The sequence below is a fragment of the Leiobunum rupestre genome, chromosome 6, assembly GCF_980474605.1.
Source record: "Leiobunum rupestre chromosome 6, qqLeiRupe1.1.hap1, whole genome shotgun sequence".
Classification (NCBI taxonomy): Eukaryota; Metazoa; Arthropoda; class Arachnida; order Opiliones; family Sclerosomatidae; genus Leiobunum; species Leiobunum rupestre.
The window spans coordinates 54,403,292-54,420,148 of NC_143389.1; the positions used below are offsets into that span (position 1 = coordinate 54,403,292).

General features: G+C 45.4%; 33 non-coding genes across 33 annotated transcripts; all 33 read right to left on the reverse strand.

The window, feature by feature from the left end:
* Positions 1-205: 205 nt before the first annotated feature.
* TRNAV-CAC (transfer RNA valine (anticodon CAC)) lies at positions 206-278 on the reverse strand. Its single transcript has one exon. It is a non-coding gene; the product is annotated as a tRNA-Val (tRNA).
* Positions 279-614: 336 nt separating this feature from the next.
* TRNAV-CAC (transfer RNA valine (anticodon CAC)) lies at positions 615-687 on the reverse strand. The gene has a single exon. It is a non-coding gene; the product is annotated as a tRNA-Val (tRNA).
* Positions 688-1,428: 741 nt separating this feature from the next.
* TRNAV-CAC (transfer RNA valine (anticodon CAC)) lies at positions 1,429-1,501 on the reverse strand. Its single transcript has one exon. It is a non-coding gene; the product is annotated as a tRNA-Val (tRNA).
* Positions 1,502-1,837: 336 nt separating this feature from the next.
* TRNAV-CAC (transfer RNA valine (anticodon CAC)) lies at positions 1,838-1,910 on the reverse strand. Its single transcript has one exon. It is a non-coding gene; the product is annotated as a tRNA-Val (tRNA).
* A 176-nt stretch (positions 1,911-2,086) lies between these two features.
* Positions 2,087-2,158, reverse strand: TRNAD-GUC (transfer RNA aspartic acid (anticodon GUC)). Its single transcript has one exon. It is a non-coding gene; the product is annotated as a tRNA-Asp (tRNA).
* A 73-nt stretch (positions 2,159-2,231) lies between these two features.
* Positions 2,232-2,304, reverse strand: TRNAV-CAC (transfer RNA valine (anticodon CAC)). Its single transcript has one exon. It is a non-coding gene; the product is annotated as a tRNA-Val (tRNA).
* Positions 2,305-2,480: 176 nt separating this feature from the next.
* Positions 2,481-2,552, reverse strand: TRNAD-GUC (transfer RNA aspartic acid (anticodon GUC)). Its single transcript has one exon. It is a non-coding gene; the product is annotated as a tRNA-Asp (tRNA).
* An 87-nt stretch (positions 2,553-2,639) lies between these two features.
* On the reverse strand, positions 2,640-2,712 carry TRNAV-CAC (transfer RNA valine (anticodon CAC)). Its single transcript has one exon. It is a non-coding gene; the product is annotated as a tRNA-Val (tRNA).
* A 336-nt stretch (positions 2,713-3,048) lies between these two features.
* On the reverse strand, positions 3,049-3,121 carry TRNAV-CAC (transfer RNA valine (anticodon CAC)). The gene has a single exon. It is a non-coding gene; the product is annotated as a tRNA-Val (tRNA).
* A 176-nt stretch (positions 3,122-3,297) lies between these two features.
* Positions 3,298-3,369, reverse strand: TRNAD-GUC (transfer RNA aspartic acid (anticodon GUC)). Its single transcript has one exon. It is a non-coding gene; the product is annotated as a tRNA-Asp (tRNA).
* A 73-nt stretch (positions 3,370-3,442) lies between these two features.
* On the reverse strand, positions 3,443-3,515 carry TRNAV-CAC (transfer RNA valine (anticodon CAC)). The gene has a single exon. It is a non-coding gene; the product is annotated as a tRNA-Val (tRNA).
* A 176-nt stretch (positions 3,516-3,691) lies between these two features.
* TRNAD-GUC (transfer RNA aspartic acid (anticodon GUC)) lies at positions 3,692-3,763 on the reverse strand. The gene has a single exon. It is a non-coding gene; the product is annotated as a tRNA-Asp (tRNA).
* An 87-nt stretch (positions 3,764-3,850) lies between these two features.
* TRNAV-CAC (transfer RNA valine (anticodon CAC)) lies at positions 3,851-3,923 on the reverse strand. The gene has a single exon. It is a non-coding gene; the product is annotated as a tRNA-Val (tRNA).
* A 336-nt stretch (positions 3,924-4,259) lies between these two features.
* TRNAV-CAC (transfer RNA valine (anticodon CAC)) lies at positions 4,260-4,332 on the reverse strand. Its single transcript has one exon. It is a non-coding gene; the product is annotated as a tRNA-Val (tRNA).
* Positions 4,333-4,654: 322 nt separating this feature from the next.
* On the reverse strand, positions 4,655-4,727 carry TRNAV-CAC (transfer RNA valine (anticodon CAC)). Its single transcript has one exon. It is a non-coding gene; the product is annotated as a tRNA-Val (tRNA).
* A 176-nt stretch (positions 4,728-4,903) lies between these two features.
* Positions 4,904-4,975, reverse strand: TRNAD-GUC (transfer RNA aspartic acid (anticodon GUC)). Its single transcript has one exon. It is a non-coding gene; the product is annotated as a tRNA-Asp (tRNA).
* An 87-nt stretch (positions 4,976-5,062) lies between these two features.
* TRNAV-CAC (transfer RNA valine (anticodon CAC)) lies at positions 5,063-5,135 on the reverse strand. The gene has a single exon. It is a non-coding gene; the product is annotated as a tRNA-Val (tRNA).
* A 336-nt stretch (positions 5,136-5,471) lies between these two features.
* TRNAV-CAC (transfer RNA valine (anticodon CAC)) lies at positions 5,472-5,544 on the reverse strand. The gene has a single exon. It is a non-coding gene; the product is annotated as a tRNA-Val (tRNA).
* Positions 5,545-5,879: 335 nt separating this feature from the next.
* Positions 5,880-5,952, reverse strand: TRNAV-CAC (transfer RNA valine (anticodon CAC)). Its single transcript has one exon. It is a non-coding gene; the product is annotated as a tRNA-Val (tRNA).
* Positions 5,953-6,693: 741 nt separating this feature from the next.
* TRNAV-CAC (transfer RNA valine (anticodon CAC)) lies at positions 6,694-6,766 on the reverse strand. The gene has a single exon. It is a non-coding gene; the product is annotated as a tRNA-Val (tRNA).
* A 336-nt stretch (positions 6,767-7,102) lies between these two features.
* On the reverse strand, positions 7,103-7,175 carry TRNAV-CAC (transfer RNA valine (anticodon CAC)). Its single transcript has one exon. It is a non-coding gene; the product is annotated as a tRNA-Val (tRNA).
* Positions 7,176-7,511: 336 nt separating this feature from the next.
* Positions 7,512-7,584, reverse strand: TRNAV-CAC (transfer RNA valine (anticodon CAC)). The gene has a single exon. It is a non-coding gene; the product is annotated as a tRNA-Val (tRNA).
* Positions 7,585-7,905: 321 nt separating this feature from the next.
* TRNAV-CAC (transfer RNA valine (anticodon CAC)) lies at positions 7,906-7,978 on the reverse strand. Its single transcript has one exon. It is a non-coding gene; the product is annotated as a tRNA-Val (tRNA).
* A 1,149-nt stretch (positions 7,979-9,127) lies between these two features.
* TRNAV-CAC (transfer RNA valine (anticodon CAC)) lies at positions 9,128-9,200 on the reverse strand. Its single transcript has one exon. It is a non-coding gene; the product is annotated as a tRNA-Val (tRNA).
* Positions 9,201-9,536: 336 nt separating this feature from the next.
* TRNAV-CAC (transfer RNA valine (anticodon CAC)) lies at positions 9,537-9,609 on the reverse strand. Its single transcript has one exon. It is a non-coding gene; the product is annotated as a tRNA-Val (tRNA).
* Positions 9,610-10,350: 741 nt separating this feature from the next.
* On the reverse strand, positions 10,351-10,423 carry TRNAV-CAC (transfer RNA valine (anticodon CAC)). The gene has a single exon. It is a non-coding gene; the product is annotated as a tRNA-Val (tRNA).
* Positions 10,424-11,163: 740 nt separating this feature from the next.
* On the reverse strand, positions 11,164-11,236 carry TRNAV-CAC (transfer RNA valine (anticodon CAC)). Its single transcript has one exon. It is a non-coding gene; the product is annotated as a tRNA-Val (tRNA).
* A 310-nt stretch (positions 11,237-11,546) lies between these two features.
* Positions 11,547-11,619, reverse strand: TRNAV-CAC (transfer RNA valine (anticodon CAC)). Its single transcript has one exon. It is a non-coding gene; the product is annotated as a tRNA-Val (tRNA).
* A 335-nt stretch (positions 11,620-11,954) lies between these two features.
* On the reverse strand, positions 11,955-12,027 carry TRNAV-CAC (transfer RNA valine (anticodon CAC)). Its single transcript has one exon. It is a non-coding gene; the product is annotated as a tRNA-Val (tRNA).
* Positions 12,028-12,767: 740 nt separating this feature from the next.
* Positions 12,768-12,840, reverse strand: TRNAV-CAC (transfer RNA valine (anticodon CAC)). The gene has a single exon. It is a non-coding gene; the product is annotated as a tRNA-Val (tRNA).
* A 310-nt stretch (positions 12,841-13,150) lies between these two features.
* Positions 13,151-13,223, reverse strand: TRNAV-CAC (transfer RNA valine (anticodon CAC)). The gene has a single exon. It is a non-coding gene; the product is annotated as a tRNA-Val (tRNA).
* Positions 13,224-13,558: 335 nt separating this feature from the next.
* Positions 13,559-13,631, reverse strand: TRNAV-CAC (transfer RNA valine (anticodon CAC)). The gene has a single exon. It is a non-coding gene; the product is annotated as a tRNA-Val (tRNA).
* Positions 13,632-13,966: 335 nt separating this feature from the next.
* TRNAV-CAC (transfer RNA valine (anticodon CAC)) lies at positions 13,967-14,039 on the reverse strand. Its single transcript has one exon. It is a non-coding gene; the product is annotated as a tRNA-Val (tRNA).
* Positions 14,040-16,857: the final 2,818 nt, after the last annotated feature.

Here is a 16,857-nt window from a genome sequence, read left to right on the forward strand (position 1 = left end):
ACCAAAATGCCTCTCTGCCATCTTTTAAAAATGCAGCTAGTTATGCCTCCCCGGCGGGGAATCGAACCCCGGTCTCCCGCGTGACAGGCGGGGATACTCACCACTATACTACCGAGGACCCGAAAGGAGCACTTTTAGAATTTTTAAAAAATTTGTAGAAAACTCCGAATATTTCGTTCTAACACAAGCCAAAAGAAAACCATTGTGTATCTACCAGGGCTCGAACTTGGGACCTTCCGCGTGTGAGGCGGACGTGATAACCACTACACCATAGATACGCCAACAGCCGGATTATAAACGGAGGAAAATCGTCTAGGAGAAAGAATTGCAATTTAACCAAGGCCCGAAACCGTGTACTTTTTTTCCAAACGGACGCTTTTGTTATCGTGATGAAACAGAATCGCTGACACCAAAATGCCTCTCTGCCATCTTTTAAAAATGCAGCTAGCTCTGCCTCCCCGGCGGGGAATCGAACCCCGGTCTCCCGCGTGACAGGCGGGGATACTCACCACTATACTACCGAGGACCGGAAAGTAGCAATTTTTTGAATTTTTTAAAAATTTGTAGAAAACTCCGAATATTTCTTTCTAACACAAGCCAAAAGAAAAATATTCTGTATCTACCAGGGCTCGAACTTGGGATCTTCCGCGTGTGAGGCGGACGTGATAACCACTACACCATAGATACGCCAATAGCCGGATTATAAACGGAGGAAAATCGTCTAGGAGAAAGAATTGCAATTTAACTAAGGCCCGAAACCGTGTACTTTTTTTCCAAACAGACGCTTTTGTTATCGTGATAAAAAAAAAACAGACACCAAAATGCCTCTCTGTCATCTTTTAAAAATGCAGCTAGTTACGCCTCCCCGGCGGGGAATCGAACCCCGGTCTCCCGCGTGACAGGCGGGGATACTCACCACTATACTACCGAGGACCCGAAAGGAACACTTTTAGAATTTTTAAAAAATTTGTAGAAAACTCCGAATATTTCGTTCTAACACAAGCCAAAAGAAAACCATTCTGTAGCTACCACGGCTCGAACTTGGGACCTTCCGCGTGTGAGGCGGACGTGATAACCACTACACCATAGATACGCCAATAGACGGATTATAAACGGAGGAAAATTGTCTAGGAGAAAGAATTGCAATTTAACCAAGGCCCGAAACCGTGTTTTTTTTTTCCAAACGGACGCTTTTGTTATCGTGATGAAACAGAATCGCTGACACCAAAATGCCTCTCTGCCATCTTTTAAAAATGCAGCTAGCTATGCCTCCCCGGCGGGGAATCGAACCCCGGTCTCCCGAGTGACAGGCGGGGATACTCACCACTATACTACCGAGGACCCGAAAGTAGCACTTTTTGAATTTTTTAAAAATTTTTAGCAAACTCCGAATATTTCGTTCTAACACAAGCCAAAAGAAAATCATTCTGTATCTACCAGGGCTCGAACTTGGGACCTTCCGCGTGTGAGGCGGACGTGATAACCACTACACCATAGATACGCCAATAGCCGGATTATAAACGAAGGAAAATCGTCTAGGAGAAAGAATTGCAATTTAACCAAGGCCCGAAACCGTGTACTTTTTTTTCCAAACGGACGCTTTTGTTATCGTGATGAAACAGAATCGCTGACACCAAAATGCCTCTCTGCCATCTTTTAAAAATGCAGCTAGCTATGCCTCCCCGTCGGGGAATCGAACCCCGGTCTCCCGCGTGACAGGCGGGGATACTCACCACTATACTACCGAGGACCCGAAAGTAGCACTTTTTGAATTTTTTAAAAATTTTTAGAAAACTCCGAATATTTCGTTCTAACACAAGCCAAAAGAAAACCATTCTGTATCTACCAGGGCTCGAACTTGGGACCTTCCGCGTGTGAGGCGGACGTGATAACCACTACACCATAGATACGCCAATAGCCGGATTATAAACGGAGGAAAATCGTCTAGGAGAAAGAATTGCAATTTAACCAAGGCCCGAAACCGTGTACTTTTTTTCCAAACGGACGCTTTTGTTATCGTGATGAAACAGAATCGCTGACACCAAAATGCCTCTCTGCCATCTTTTAAAAATGCAGCTAGCTATGCCTCCCCGGCGGGGAATCGAACCCCGGCCTCCCGCGTGACAGGCGGGGATACTCACCACTATACTACCGAGGACCCGAAAGTTTTTTAAAAATTTTTAGAAAACTCCGAATATTTCGTTCAAACAAAAGCCAAAAGAAAACCATTCGGTATCTACCAGGGCTCGAACTTGGGACCTTCCGCGTGTGAGGCGGACGTGATAACCACTACACCATAGATACGCCAAAAGCCGGATTATAAACGGAGGAAAATCGTCTAGGAGAAAGAATTGCAATTTAACCAAGGCCCGAAACCGTGTACTTTTTTTCCAAACGGACGCTTTTGTTATCGTGATGAAACAGAATCGCTGACACCAAAATGCCTCTCTGCCATCTTTTAAAAATGCAGCTAGCTATGCCTCCCCGGCGGGGAATCGAACCCCGGCCTCCCGCGTGACAGGCGGGGATACTCACCACTATACTACCGAGGACCCGAAAGTAGCACTTTTTGAATTTTTTAAAAATTTTTAGCAAACTCCGAATATTTCGTTCTAACACAAGCCAAAAGAAAATCATTCTGTATCTACCAGGGCTCGAACTTGGGACCTTCCGCGTGTGAGGCGGACGTGATAACCACTACACCATAGATACGCCAATAGCCGGATTATAAACGGAGGAAAATCGTCTAGGAGAAAGAATTGCAATTTAACCAAGGCCCGAAACCGTGTACTTTTTTTTCCAAACGGACGCTTTTGTTATCGTGATGAAACAGAATCGCTGACACCAAAATGCCTCTCTGCCATCTTTTAAAAATGCAGCTAGCTATGCCTCCCCGTCGGGGAATCGAACCCCGGTCTCCCGCGTGACAGGCGGGGATACTCACCACTATACTACCGAGGACCCGAAAGTAGCACTTTTTGAATTTTTTAAAAATTTTTAGAAAACTCCGAATATTTCGTTCTAACACAAGCCAAAAGAAAACCATTCTGTATCTACCAGGGCTCGAACTTGGGACCTTCCGCGTGTGAGGCGGACGTGATAACCACTACACCATAGATACGCCAATAGCCGGATTATAAACGGAGGAAAATCGTCTAGGAGAAAGAATTGCAATTTAACCAAGGCCCGAAACCGTGTACTTTTTTTCCAAACGGACGCTTTTGTTATCGTGATGAAACAGAATCGCTGACACCAAAATGCCTCTCTGCCATCTTTTAAAAATGCAGCTAGCTATGCCTCCCCGGCGGGGAATCGAACCCCGGCCTCCCGCGTGACAGGCGGGGATACTCACCACTATACTACCGAGGACCCGAAAGTTTTTTAAAAATTTTTAGAAAACTCCGAATATTTCGTTCAAACAAAAGCCAAAAGAAAACCATTCGGTATCTACCAGGGCTCGAACTTGGGACCTTCCGCGTGTGAGGCGGACGTGATAACCACTACACCATAGATACGCCAAAAGCCGGATTATAAACGGAGGAAAATCGTCTAGGAGAAAGAATTGCAATTTAACCAAGGCCCGAAACCGTGTACTTTTTTTCCAAACGGACGCTTTTGTTATCGTGATGAAACAGAATCGCTGACACCAAAATGCCTCTCTGCCATCTTTTAAAAATGCAGCTAGCTATGCCTCCCCGGCGGGGAATCGAACCCCGGCCTCCCGCGTGACAGGCGGGGATACTCACCACTATACTACCGAGGACCCGAAAGTAGCACTTTTTGAATTTTTTAAAAATTTTTAGCAAACTCCGAATATTTCGTTCTAACACAAGCCAAAAGAAAATCATTCTGTATCTACCAGGGCTCGAACTTGGGACCTTCCGCGTGTGAGGCGGACGTGATAACCACTACACCATAGATACGCCAATAGCCGGATTATAAACGGAGGAAAATCGTCTAGGAGAAAGAATTGCAATTTAACCAAGGCCCGAAACCGTGTACTTTTTTTCCAAACGGACGCTTTTGTTATCGTGATGAAACAGAATCGCTGACACCAAAATGCCTCTCTGCCATCTTTTAAAAATGCAGCTAGCTCTGCCTCCCCGGCGGGGAATCGCACCCCGTTCTCCCGCGTGACAGGCGGGGATACTCACCACTATACTACCGAGGACCGGAAAGTAGCAATTTTTAGAATTTTTTAAAAATTTGTAGAAAACTCCGAATATTTCTTTCTAACACAAGCCAAAAGAAAAATATTCTGTATCTACCAGGGCTCGAACTTGGCACCTTCCGCGTGTGAGGCGGACGTGATAACCACTACACCATAGATACGCCAACAGCCGGATTATAAATGGAGGAAAATCGTCTAGGAGAAAGAATTGCAATTTAACCAAGGCCCGAAACCGTGTACTTTTTTTTCCAAACGGACGCTTTTGTTATCGTGATGAAACAGAATCGCTGACACCAAAATGCCTCTCTGCCATCTTTTAAAAATGCAGCTAGCTATGCCTCCCCGTCGGGGAATCGAACCCCGGTCTCCCGCGTGACAGGCGGGGATACTCACCACTATACTACCGAGGACCCGAAAGTTTTTTAAAAATTTTTAGAAAACTCCGAATATTTCGTTCAAACAAAAGCCAAAAGAAAACCATTCGGTATCTACCAGGGCTCGAACTTGGGACCTTCCGCGTGTGAGGCGGACGTGATAACCACTACACCATAGATACGCCAAAAGCCGGATTATAAACGGAGGAAAATCGTCTAGGAGAAAGAATTGCAATTTAACCAAGGCCCGAAACCGTGTACTTTTTTTCCAAACGGACGCTTTTGTTATCGTGATGAAACAGAATCGCTGACACCAAAATGCCTCTCTGCCATCTTTTAAAAATGCAGCTAGCTATGCCTCCCCGGCGGGGAATCGAACCCCGGCCTCCCGCGTGACAGGCGGGGATACTCACCACTATACTACCGAGGACCCGAAAGTAGCACTTTTTGAATTTTTTAAAAATTTTTAGCAAACTCCGAATATTTCGTTCTAACACAAGCCAAAAGAAAATCATTCTGTATCTACCAGGGCTCGAACTTGGGACCTTCCGCGTGTGAGGCGGACGTGATAACCACTACACCATAGATACGCCAATAGCCGGATTATAAACGGAGGAAAATCGTCTAGGAGAAAGAATTGCAATTTAACCAAGGCCCGAAACCGTGTACTTTTTTTCCAAACGGACGCTTTTGTTATCGTGATGAAACAGAATCGCTGACACCAAAATGCCTCTCTGCCATCTTTTAAAAATGCAGCTAGCTCTGCCTCCCCGGCGGGGAATCGCACCCCGTTCTCCCGCGTGACAGGCGGGGATACTCACCACTATACTACCGAGGACCGGAAAGTAGCAATTTTTAGAATTTTTTAAAAATTTGTAGAAAACTCCGAATATTTCTTTCTAACACAAGCCAAAAGAAAAATATTCTGTATCTACCAGGGCTCGAACTTGGCACCTTCCGCGTGTGAGGCGGACGTGATAACCACTACACCATAGATACGCCAACAGCCGGATTATAAATGGAGGAAAATCGTCTAGGAGAAAGAATTGCAATTTAACCAAGGCCCGAAACCGTGTACTTTTTTTCCAAACGGACGCTTTTGTTATCGTGATGAAACAGAATCGCTGACACCAAAATGCCTCTCTGCCATCTTTTAAAAATGCAGCTAGCTATGCCTCCCCGTCGGGGAATCGAACCCCGGTCTCCCGCGTGACAGGCGGGGATACTCACCACTATACTACCGAGGACCCGAAAGTAGCACTTTTTGAATTTTTTAAAAATTTGTAGAAAACTCCGAATATTTCTTTCTAACACAAGCCAAAAGAAAAATATTCTGTATCTACCAGGGCTCGAACTTGGGACCTTCCGCGTGTGAGGCGGACGTGATAACCACTACACCATAGATACGCCAATAGCCGGATTATAAACGGAGGAAAATCGTCTAGGAGAAAGAATTGCAATTTAACTAAGGCCCGAAACCGTGTACTTTTTTTCCAAACAGACGCTTTTGTTATCGTGATAAAAAAAAAACAGACACCAAAATGCCTCTCTGTCATCTTTTAAAAATGCAGCTAGTTACGCCTCCCCGGCGGGGAATCGAACCCCGGTCTCCCGCGTGACAGGCGGGGATACTCACCACTATACTACCGAGGACCCGAAAGGAACACTTTTAGAATTTTTTAAAAATTTGTAGAAAACTCCGAATATTTCGTTCTAACACAAGCCAAAAGAAAACCATTCTGTAGCTACCACGGCTCGAACTTGGGACCTTCCGCGTGTGAGGCGGACGTGATAACCACTACACCATAGATACGCCAATAGACGGATTATAAACGGAGGAAAATTGTCTAGGAGAAAGAATTGCAATTTAACCAAGGCCCGAAACCGTGTTTTTTTTTTCCAAACGGACGCTTTTGTTATCGTGATGAAACAGAATCGCTGACACCAAAATGCCTCTCTGCCATCTTTTAAAAATGCAGCTAGCTATGCCTCCCCGGCGGGGAATCGAACCCCGGTCTCCCGCGTGACAGGCGGGGATACTCACCACTATACTACCGAGGACCCGAAAGTAGCACTTTTTGAATTTTTTAAAAATTTTTAGCAAACTCCGAATATTTCGTTCTAACACAAGCCAAAAAAAAATCATTCTGTATCTACCAGGGCTCGAACTTGGGACCTTCCGCGTGTGAGGCGGACGTGATAACCACTACACCATAGATACGCCAATAGCCGGATTATAAACGGAGGAAAATCGTCTAGGAGAAAGAATTGCAATTTAACCAAGGCCCGAAACCGTGTACTTTTTTTCCAAACGGACGCTTTTGTTATCGTGATGAAACAGAATCGCTGACACCAAAATGCCTCTCTGCCATCTTTTAAAAATGCAGCTAGCTCTGCCTCCCCGGCGGGGAATCGCACCCCGGTCTCCCGCGTGACAGGCGGGGATACTCACCACTATACTACCGAGGACCGGAAAGTAGCAATTTTTAGAATTTTTTAAAAATTTGTAGAAAACTCCGAATATTTCTTTCTAACACAAGCCAAAAGAAAAATATTCTGTATCTACCAGGGCTCGAACTTGGCACCTTCCGCGTGTGAGGCGGACGTGATAACCACTACACCATAGATACGCCAACAGCCGGATTATAAATGGAGGAAAATCGTCTAGGAGAAAGAATTGCAATTTAACCAAGGCCCGAAACCGTGTACTTTTTTTTCCAAACGGACGCTTTTGTTATCGTGATGAAACAGAATCGCTGACACCAAAATGCCTCTCTGCCATCTTTTAAAAATGCAGCTAGCTATGCCTCCCCGTCGGGGAATCGAACCCCGGTCTCCCGCGTGACAGGCGGGGATACTCACCACTATACTACCGAGGACCCGAAAGTAGCACTTTTTGAATTTTTTAAAAATTTTTAGAAAACTCCGAATATTTCGTTCTAACACAAGCCAAAAGAAAACCATTCGGTATCTACCAGGGCTCGAACTTGGGACCTTCCGCGTGTGAGGCGGACGTGATAACCACTACACCATAGATACGCCAACAGCCGGATTATAAACGGAGGAAAATCGTCTAGGAGAAAGAATTGCAATTTAACCAAGGCCCGAAACCGTGTACTTTTTTTCCAAACGGACGCTTTTGTTATCGTGATGAAACAGAATCGCTGACACCAAAATGCCTCTCTGCCATCTTTTAAAAATGCAGCTAGCTATGCCTCCCCGGCGGGGAATTGAACCCCGGTCTCCCGCGTGACAGGCGGGGATACTCACCACTATACTACCGAGAACCCGAAAGTTTTTTAAAAATTTTTAGAAAACTCCGAATATTTCGTTCAAACAAAAGCCAAAAGAAAACCATTCGGTATCTACCAGGGCTCGAACTTGGGACCTTCCGCGTGTGAGGCGGACGTGATAACCACTACACCATAGATACGCCAAAAGCCGGATTATAAACGGAGGAAAATCGTCTAGGAGAAAGAATTGCAATTTAACCAAGGCCCGAAACCGTGTACTTTTTTTCCAAACGGACGCTTTTGTTATCGTGATGAAACAGAATCGCTGACACCAAAATGCCTCTCTGCCATCTTTTAAAAATGCAGCTAGCTATGCCTCCCCGGCGGGGAATCGAACCCCGGTCTCCCGCGTGACAGGCGGGGATACTCACCACTATACTACCGAGGACCCGAAAGTAGCACTTTTTGAATTTTTTAAAAATTTTTAGAAAACTCCGAATATTTCGTTCTAACACAAGCCAAAAGAAAACCATTCGGTATCTACCAGGGCTCGAACTTGGGACCTTCCGCGTGTGAGGCGGACGTGATAACCACTACATCATAGATACGCCAATAGCCGGATTATAAACGGAGGAAAATCGTCTAGGAGAAAGAATTGCAATTTAACTAAGGCCCGAAACCGTGTACTTTTTTTCCAAACAGACGCTTTTGTTATCGTGATAAAAAAAAAACAGACACCAAAATGCCTCTCTGCCATCTTTTAAAAATGCAGCTAGTTATGCCTCCCCGGCGGGGAATCGAACCCCGGTCTCCCGCGTGACAGGCGGGGATACTCACCACTATACTACCGAGGACCCGAAAGGAACTCTTTTAGAATTTTTTAAAAATTTGTAGAAAACTCCGAATATTTCGTTCTAACACAAGCCAAAAGAAAACCATTCTGTATCTACCACGGCTCGAACTTGGGACCTTCCGCGTGTGAGGCGGACGTGATAACCACTACACCATAGATACGCCAATAGACGGATTATAAACGGAGGAAAATTGTCTAGGAGAAAGAATTGCAATTTAACCAAGGCCCGAAACCGTGTACTTTTTTTCCAAACGGACGCTTTTGTTATCGTGATGAAACAGAATCGCTGACACCAAAATGCCTCTCTGCCATCTTTTAAAAATGCAGCTAGCTATGCCTCCCCGGCGGGGAATCGAACCCCGGTCTCCCGCGTGACAGGCGGGGATACTCACCACTATACTACCAAGGACCCGAAAGGAGCACTTTTAGAATTTTTAAAAAATTTGTAGAAAACTCCGAATATTTCGTTCTAACACAAGCCAAAAGAAAACCATTGTGTATCTACCAGGGCTCGAACTTGGGACCTTCCGCGTGTGAGGCGGACGTGATAACCACTACACCATAGATACGCCAACAGCCGGATTATAAACGGAGGAAAATCGTCTAGGAGAAAGAATTGCAATTTAACCAAGGCCCGAAACCGTGTACTTTTTTTCCAAACGGACGCTTTTGTTATCGTGATGAAACAGAATCGCTGACACCAAAATGCCTCTCTGCCATCTTTTAAAAATGCAGCTAGCTCTGCCTCCCCGGCGGGGAATCGAACCCCGGTCTCCCGCGTGACAGGCGGGGATACTCACCACTATACTACCGAGGACCGGAAAGTAGCAATTTTTTGAATTTTTTAAAAATTTGTAGAAAACTCCGAATATTTCTTTCTAACACAAGCCAAAAGAAAAATATTCTGTATCTACCAGGGCTCGAACTTGGGACCTTCCGCGTGTGAGGCGGACGTGATAACCACTACACCATAGATACGCCAATAGCCGGATTATAAACGGAGGAAAATCGTCTAGGAGAAAGAATTGCAATTTAACTAAGGCCCGAAACCGTGTACTTTTTTTCCAAACAGACGCTTTTGTTATCGTGATAAAAAAAAAACAGACACCAAAATGCCTCTCTGTCATCTTTTAAAAATGCAGCTAGTTACGCCTCCCCGGCGGGGAATCGAACCCCGGTCTCCCGCGTGACAGGCGGGGATACTCACCACTATACTACCGAGGACCCGAAAGGAACACTTTTAGAATTTTTTAAAAATTTGTAGAAAACTCCGAATATTTCGTTCTAACACAAGCCAAAAGTAAACCATTCTGTAGCTACCACGGCTCGAACTTGGGACCTTCCGCGTGTGAGGCGGACGTGATAACCACTACACCATAGATACGCCAATAGACGGATTATAAACGGAGGAAAATTGTCTAGGAGAAAGAATTGCAATTTAACCAAGGCCCGAAACCGTGTTTTTTTTTTCCAAACGGACGCTTTTGTTATCGTGATGAAACAGAATCGCTGACACCAAAATGCCTCTCTGCCATCTTTTAAAAATGCAGCTAGCTATGCCTCCCCGGCGGGGAATCGAACCCCGGTCTCCCGCGTGACAGGCGGGGATACTCACCACTATACTACCGAGGACCCGAAAGTAGCACTTTTTGAATTTTTTAAAAATTTTTAGCAAACTCCGAATATTTCGTTCTAACACAAGCCAAAAAAAAATCATTCTGTATCTACCAGGGCTCGAACTTGGGACCTTCCGCGTGTGAGGCGGACGTGATAACCACTACACCATAGATACGCCAATAGCCGGATTATACACGGAGGAAAATCGTCTAGGAGAAAGAATTGCAATTTAACCAAGGCCCGAAACCGTGTACTTTTTTTCCAAACGGACGCTTTTGTTATCGTGATGAAACAGAATCGCTGACACCAAAATGCCTCTCTGCCATCTTTTAAAAATGCAGCTAGCTATGCCTCCCCGGCGGGGAATCGAACCCCGGTCTCCCGCGTGACAGGCGGGGATACTCACCACTATACTACCGAGGACCCGAAAGTAGCACTTTTTGAATTTTTTAAAAATTTTTAGAAAACTCCGAATATTTCGTTCTAACACAAGCCAAAAGAAAACCATTCGATATCTACCAGGACTCGAACTTGGGACCTTCCGCGTGTGAGGCGGACGTGATAACCACTACATCATAGATACGCCAATAGCCGGATTATAAACGGAGGAAAATCGTCTAGGAGAAAGAATTGCAATTTAACTAAGGCCCGAAACCGTGTACTTTTTTCCAAACGGACGCTTTTGTTATCGTGATAAAAAAAAAATAGACACCAAAATGCCTCTCTGCCATCTTTTAAAAATGCAGCTAGCTATGCCTCCCCGGCGGGGAATCGAACCCCGGTCTCCCGCGTGACAGGCGGGGATACTCACCACTATACTACCGAGGACCCGAAAGGAGCACTTTTAGAATTTTTTAAAAATTTGTAGAAAACTCCGAATATTTCGTTCTAACACAAGCCAAAAGAAAACCATTCTGTATCTACCAGGGCTCGAACTTGGGACCTTCCGCGTGTGAGGCGGACGTGATAACCACTACACCATAGATACGTCAATAGACGGATTATAAACGGAGGAAAATGGTCTAGGAGAAAGAATTGCAATTTAACCAAGGCCCGAAACCGTGTACTTTTTTTCCAAACGGACGCTTTTGTTATCGTGATGAAACAGAATCGCTGACACCAAAATGCCTCTCTGCCATCTTTTAAAAATGCAGCTAGCTATGCCTCTCCCGCGTGACAGGCGGGGATACTCACCACTATACTACCGAGGACCCGAAAGGAGCACTTTTAGAATTTTTTAAAAATTTGTAGAAAACTCCGAATATTTCGTTCTAACACAAGCCAAAAGAAAACCATTCTGTATCTACCAGGGCTCGAACTTGGGACCTTCCGCGTGTGAGGCGGACGTGATAACCACTACACCATAGATACGCCAATAGACGGATTATAAACGGAGGAAAATGGTCTAGGAGAAAGAATTGCAATTTAACCAAGGCCCGAAACCGTGTACTTTTTTTCCAAACGGACGCTTTTGTTATCGTGATGAAACAGAATCGCTGACACCAAAATGCCTCTCTGCCATCTTTTAAAAATGCAGCTAGCTATGCCTCCCCGGCGGGGAATCGAACCCCGGTCTCCCGCGTGACAGGCGGGGATACTCACCACTATACTACCGAGGACCCGAAAGGAGCACTTTTAGAATTTTTTAAAAATTTGTAGAAAACTCCGAATATTTCGTTCTAACACAAGCCAAAAGAAAACCATTCTGTATCTACCAGGGCTCGAACTTGGGACCTTCCGCGTGTGAGGCGGACGTGATAACCACTACACCATAGATACGCCAATAGACGGATTATAAACGGAGGAAAATGGTCTAGGAGAAAGAATTGCAATTTAACCAAGGCCCGAAACCGTGTACTTTTTTTCCAAACGGACGCTTTTGTTATCGTGATGAAACAGAATCGCTGACACCAAAATGCCTCTCTGCCATCTTTTAAAAATGCAGCTAGCTATGCCTCCCCGGCGGGGAATCGAACCCCGGTCTCCGGCGTGACAGGCGGGGATACTCACCACTATACTACCGAGGACCCGAAAGGAGCACTTTTAGAATTTTTTAAAAATTTGTAGAAAACTCCGAATATTTCGTTCTAACACAAGCCAAAAGAAAACCATTCTGTATCTACCAGGGCTCGAACTTGGGACCTTCCGCGTGTGAGGCGGACGTGATAACCACTACATCATAGATACGCCAATAGCCGGATTATAAACGGAGGAAAATCGTCTAGGAGAAAGAATTGCAATTTAACTAAGGCCCGAAACCGTGTACTTTTTTCCAAACGGACGCTTTTGTTATCGTGATAAAAAAAAAATAGACACCAAAATGCCTCTCTGCCATCTTTTAAAAATGCAGCTAGCTATGCCTCCCCGGCGGGGAATCGAACCCCGGTCTCCCGCGTGACAGGCGGGGATACTCACCACTATACTACCGAGGACCCGAAAGGAGCACTTTTAGAATTTTTTAAAAATTTGTAGAAAACTCCGAATATTTCGTTCTAACACAAGCCAAAAGAAAACCATTCTGTATCTACCAGGGCTCGAACTTGGGACCTTCCGCGTGTGAGGCGGACGTGATAACCACTACACCATAGATACGTCAATAGACGGATTATAAACGGAGGAAAATGGTCTAGGAGAAAGAATTGCAATTTAACCAAGGCCCGAAACCGTGTACTTTTTTTCCAAACGGACGCTTTTGTTATCGTGATGAAACAGAATCGCTGACACCAAAATGCCTCTCTGCCATCTTTTAAAAATGCAGCTATCTATGCCTCTCCCGCGTGACAGGCGGGGATACTCACCACTATACTACCGAGGACCCGAAAGGAGCACTTTTAGAATTTTTTAAAAATTTGTAGAAAACTCCGAATATTTCGTTCTAACACAAGCCAAAAGAAAACCATTCTGTATCTACCAGGGCTCGAACTTGGGACCTTCCGCGTGTGAGGCGGACGTGATAACCACTACACCATAGATACGCCAATAGACGGATTATAAACGGAGGAAAATGGTCTAGGAGAAAGAATTGCAATTTAACCAAGGCCCGAAACCGTGTACTTTTTTTCCAAACGGACGCTTTTGTTATCGTGATGAAACAGAATCGCTGACACCAAAATGCCTCTCTGCCATCTTTTAAAAATGCAGCTAGCTATGCCTCCCCGGCGGGGAATCGAACCCCGGTCTCCCGCGTGACAGGCGGGGATACTCACCACTATACTACCGAGGACCCGAAAGGAGCACTTTTAGAATTTTTTAAAAATTTGTAGAAAACTCCGAATATTTCGTTCTAACACAAGCCAAAAGAAAACCATTCTGTATCTACCAGGGCTCGAACTTGGGACCTTCCGCGTGTGAGGCGGACGTGATAACCACTACACCATAGATACGCCAATAGACGGATTATAAACGGAGGAAAATGGTCTAGGAGAAAGAATTGCAATTTAACCAAGGCCCGAAACCGTGTACTTTTTTTCCAAACGGACGCTTTTGTTATCGTGATGAAACAGAATCGCTGACACCAAAATGCCTCTCTGCCATCTTTTAAAAATGCAGCTAGCTATGCCTCCCCGGCGGGGAATCGAACCCCGGTCTCCGGCGTGACAGGCGGGGATACTCACCACTATACTACCGAGGACCCGAAAGGAGCACTTTTAGAATTTTTTAAAAATTTGTAGAAAACTCCGAATATTTCGTTCTAACACAAGCCAAAAGAAAACCATTCTGTATCTACCAGGGCTCGAACTTGGGACCTTCCGCGTGTGAGGCGGACGTGATAACCACTACACCATAGATACGCCAATAGACGGATTATAAACGGAGGAAAATGGTCTAGGAGAAAGAATTGCAATTTAACCAAGGCCCGAAACCGTGTACTTTTTTTCCAAACGGACGCTTTTGTTATCGTGATGAAACAGAATCGCTGACACCAAAACGCCTCTCTGCCATCTTTTAAAAATGCAGCTACCTATGCCTCCCCGGCGGGGAATCGAACCCCGGTCTCCCGCGTGACAGGCGGGGATTTTTTTTTTTTTTTTTTATTAAGACCAAAAGTATTATTTACATTTAAAAAACTTTTAAATAAAACAAAACTCAAGCAGTAATGAAAAATCGAAACACAATAAAACTTTTGACACCAAATAATCAAGCAGTCATAACATTAGCATTGAATAAATTCACTTAAAAAGTCCCAATAAAATATTTTTTAACACAGTACAATTCTGAGAGGTATCCGGCTTTAAAAGTTTCAATTGGTTAATAGTTTCTTTGCGAACACATGCTTTAATACGACTTGTTAGCACCGGAACCCGTGTTATTTTCCCGACACTTTTCAAATTACGACTCCGCCATATTTCGTCTTTAAGGACCGCGGAAAGCAATTTCGCCACTGACCAGAAAATTGGAGGTCGCTTAATGGTGGACGGAACAATCGAAAAAACGATAAACTGGGCACGAGGCTCAGATATAAAACCGAAAATTGAAACTGGGAGCTTTAAAATTGTGATAAAAAGCCAGGTCCACCACTCCTGAACTACGGGACACGTTACAAAAAGATGACTGACTGTTTCGCCCCGAGAATTACAAAATAAACACATATTGTCCGCGACAAGACCAGCATGGAGTAACCGTTCTTTGACCGGAAATGCTTGGTGGATGAGACGAAAGTTAATGTCCGCGTACCGCGTGGCCATTAGAGGGCAGGACACTTTTCCCCAATGCACTTGCTTAAGTGGCGCGGAGAAAAAACCTCTCCAACGTTCCTCGCCTCGAGACTCCATGGAACACGCTTGCTTTACCAAAGAACGGTAAAAGTCGGATGATTTGAGCTCGCTGAAAACGACAGCCTCTTCTTTAGAGTTGATGACCCGAACCAATTCGGAAACCGGTGGCTCATGAATCAGAATATCCAAAGAGTCCACAAAATGAGCCCAGGCCGGTGGAATGAGCCGCAACATCTTATGATAGAGCGAAATTATTGACCGGTCCAGTAAACGCGGTCGAACCGATGAAACCATGTCCAAGATGACGGTATGAGGGAGGTAACCTGGGATGACCTCATACGTTATATCTCTCACGAGAACGAGCCCCGCGCGCGCGAAAGTAGCTCTCTCTTGCGCCGACGCGGAAAAACCGTGAGACGTCCTTCATCGCGGAATCAGAGGAGTCGCCGATAAAGCCTTTAATTTCTTTTAAACGGAACGCGAGGTTTTTCAGCTGGAAATCGACGAGGCCGTACCCCCCTTCAGATTTCGGACGAATTAATGTTTGGTAATCCACGTGACGCATGCCAGGACCCCAAATAAAATCCATCACCGCCGTTTTAAATCTTTGTGCCCAGGCCAATGGCAAATCTACCGAGCTCAGAGTATGCCAAAGCGTGGAAGCCGCCAGCACGTTAATGACGACAATTTTACCCGTTAACGTAAGACGACGTTGTTTCCACGAACGTAAAGTGCCGGAGAACTTGTCCATTCGGGGGTTCCAGTTAAGACGGAGCAATTCTTGACCATCGTTCGTTAAATAAATCCCCAAAATCTTCAGTGGGTCGCCACTTATGGACACCCCAGAGATCACCATCGGAAGGCGATTGCGATACGACCCAAGCCACTGCGCCTGACATTTCTTTACGTTTAATTTGGCTCCGGACGCTCGACCATACCGCTCGTATTCATGAATAGCCTCGACCATACCATCAGTTGAACTGGTTAGAATCGTATTATCGTCCATGTGCGCAAACAGCAAAGGTAAGTGGCCGGTACCAAACATCGGTAGCCGTGGAATAGCCGGATTTCGCAACAGCGCAGCGAAAAGTGGTTCTGTCGAAAGGATATAGAGGAGGGGACTAAGCGGGCAACCCTGGCGAACTGAACGGCGCAGTGGAAAAAAATCCGTCAAAAAGCCATTGACCCGGACACATGACTTGGCGTGGACTAGAAAGGCTTGAATCCATTTGAGGAAAAAAGCACCAAAGCCCATACTGCGAAGCACTTCAAACAAAAAGGACCAGTCCACTTGATCAAATGCCTTCTCCAAATCCAGTTTTAACAAAACTCCTGGTGCGTTTGTTGCCGATACAAGGTCAGACGCATCCAGCAAGAAGCGAGGCGTCTGCGATATGTCCCGGCCTCTCACCGCTCCCGTCTGGCATGGATAAATTATATCCGGCAAAAGAGGTGCCAGCCTATTAGCAAAGACCTTTGCGAGTATTTTATAGTCTACATTGAGCAGCGATATAGGACGCCAAGACGCCAAAAAAGTGAGATCGCCGGACTTAGGGACAAGCAAAATCAGACCCTCAGTCATTGTACGGGGCAGTACACCATCCCGAGCAATCGTGGCCAAAACCCGAAGAAAACCTTCCTTGACTAAAGGCAAGAGAAATGACCAAAACTCGACTGTGAAGCCATCGCGGCCAGGGCTTTTCCCCCGCTTCATTGATTTTAAGGCAGTAACAATCTCCGACCAGACAATGGTATTGTCCAGGCTCCGCCGTTTGTCCTCTGATACTCTTCCCTGTACCAAGGAAGAAAAAATCCCGACAGCTACGGGATCTACCGGTGCCTTAGCATAGAGCCTCGCATAGTATTCAAAAATATTCTGACGAATAGTGGTACC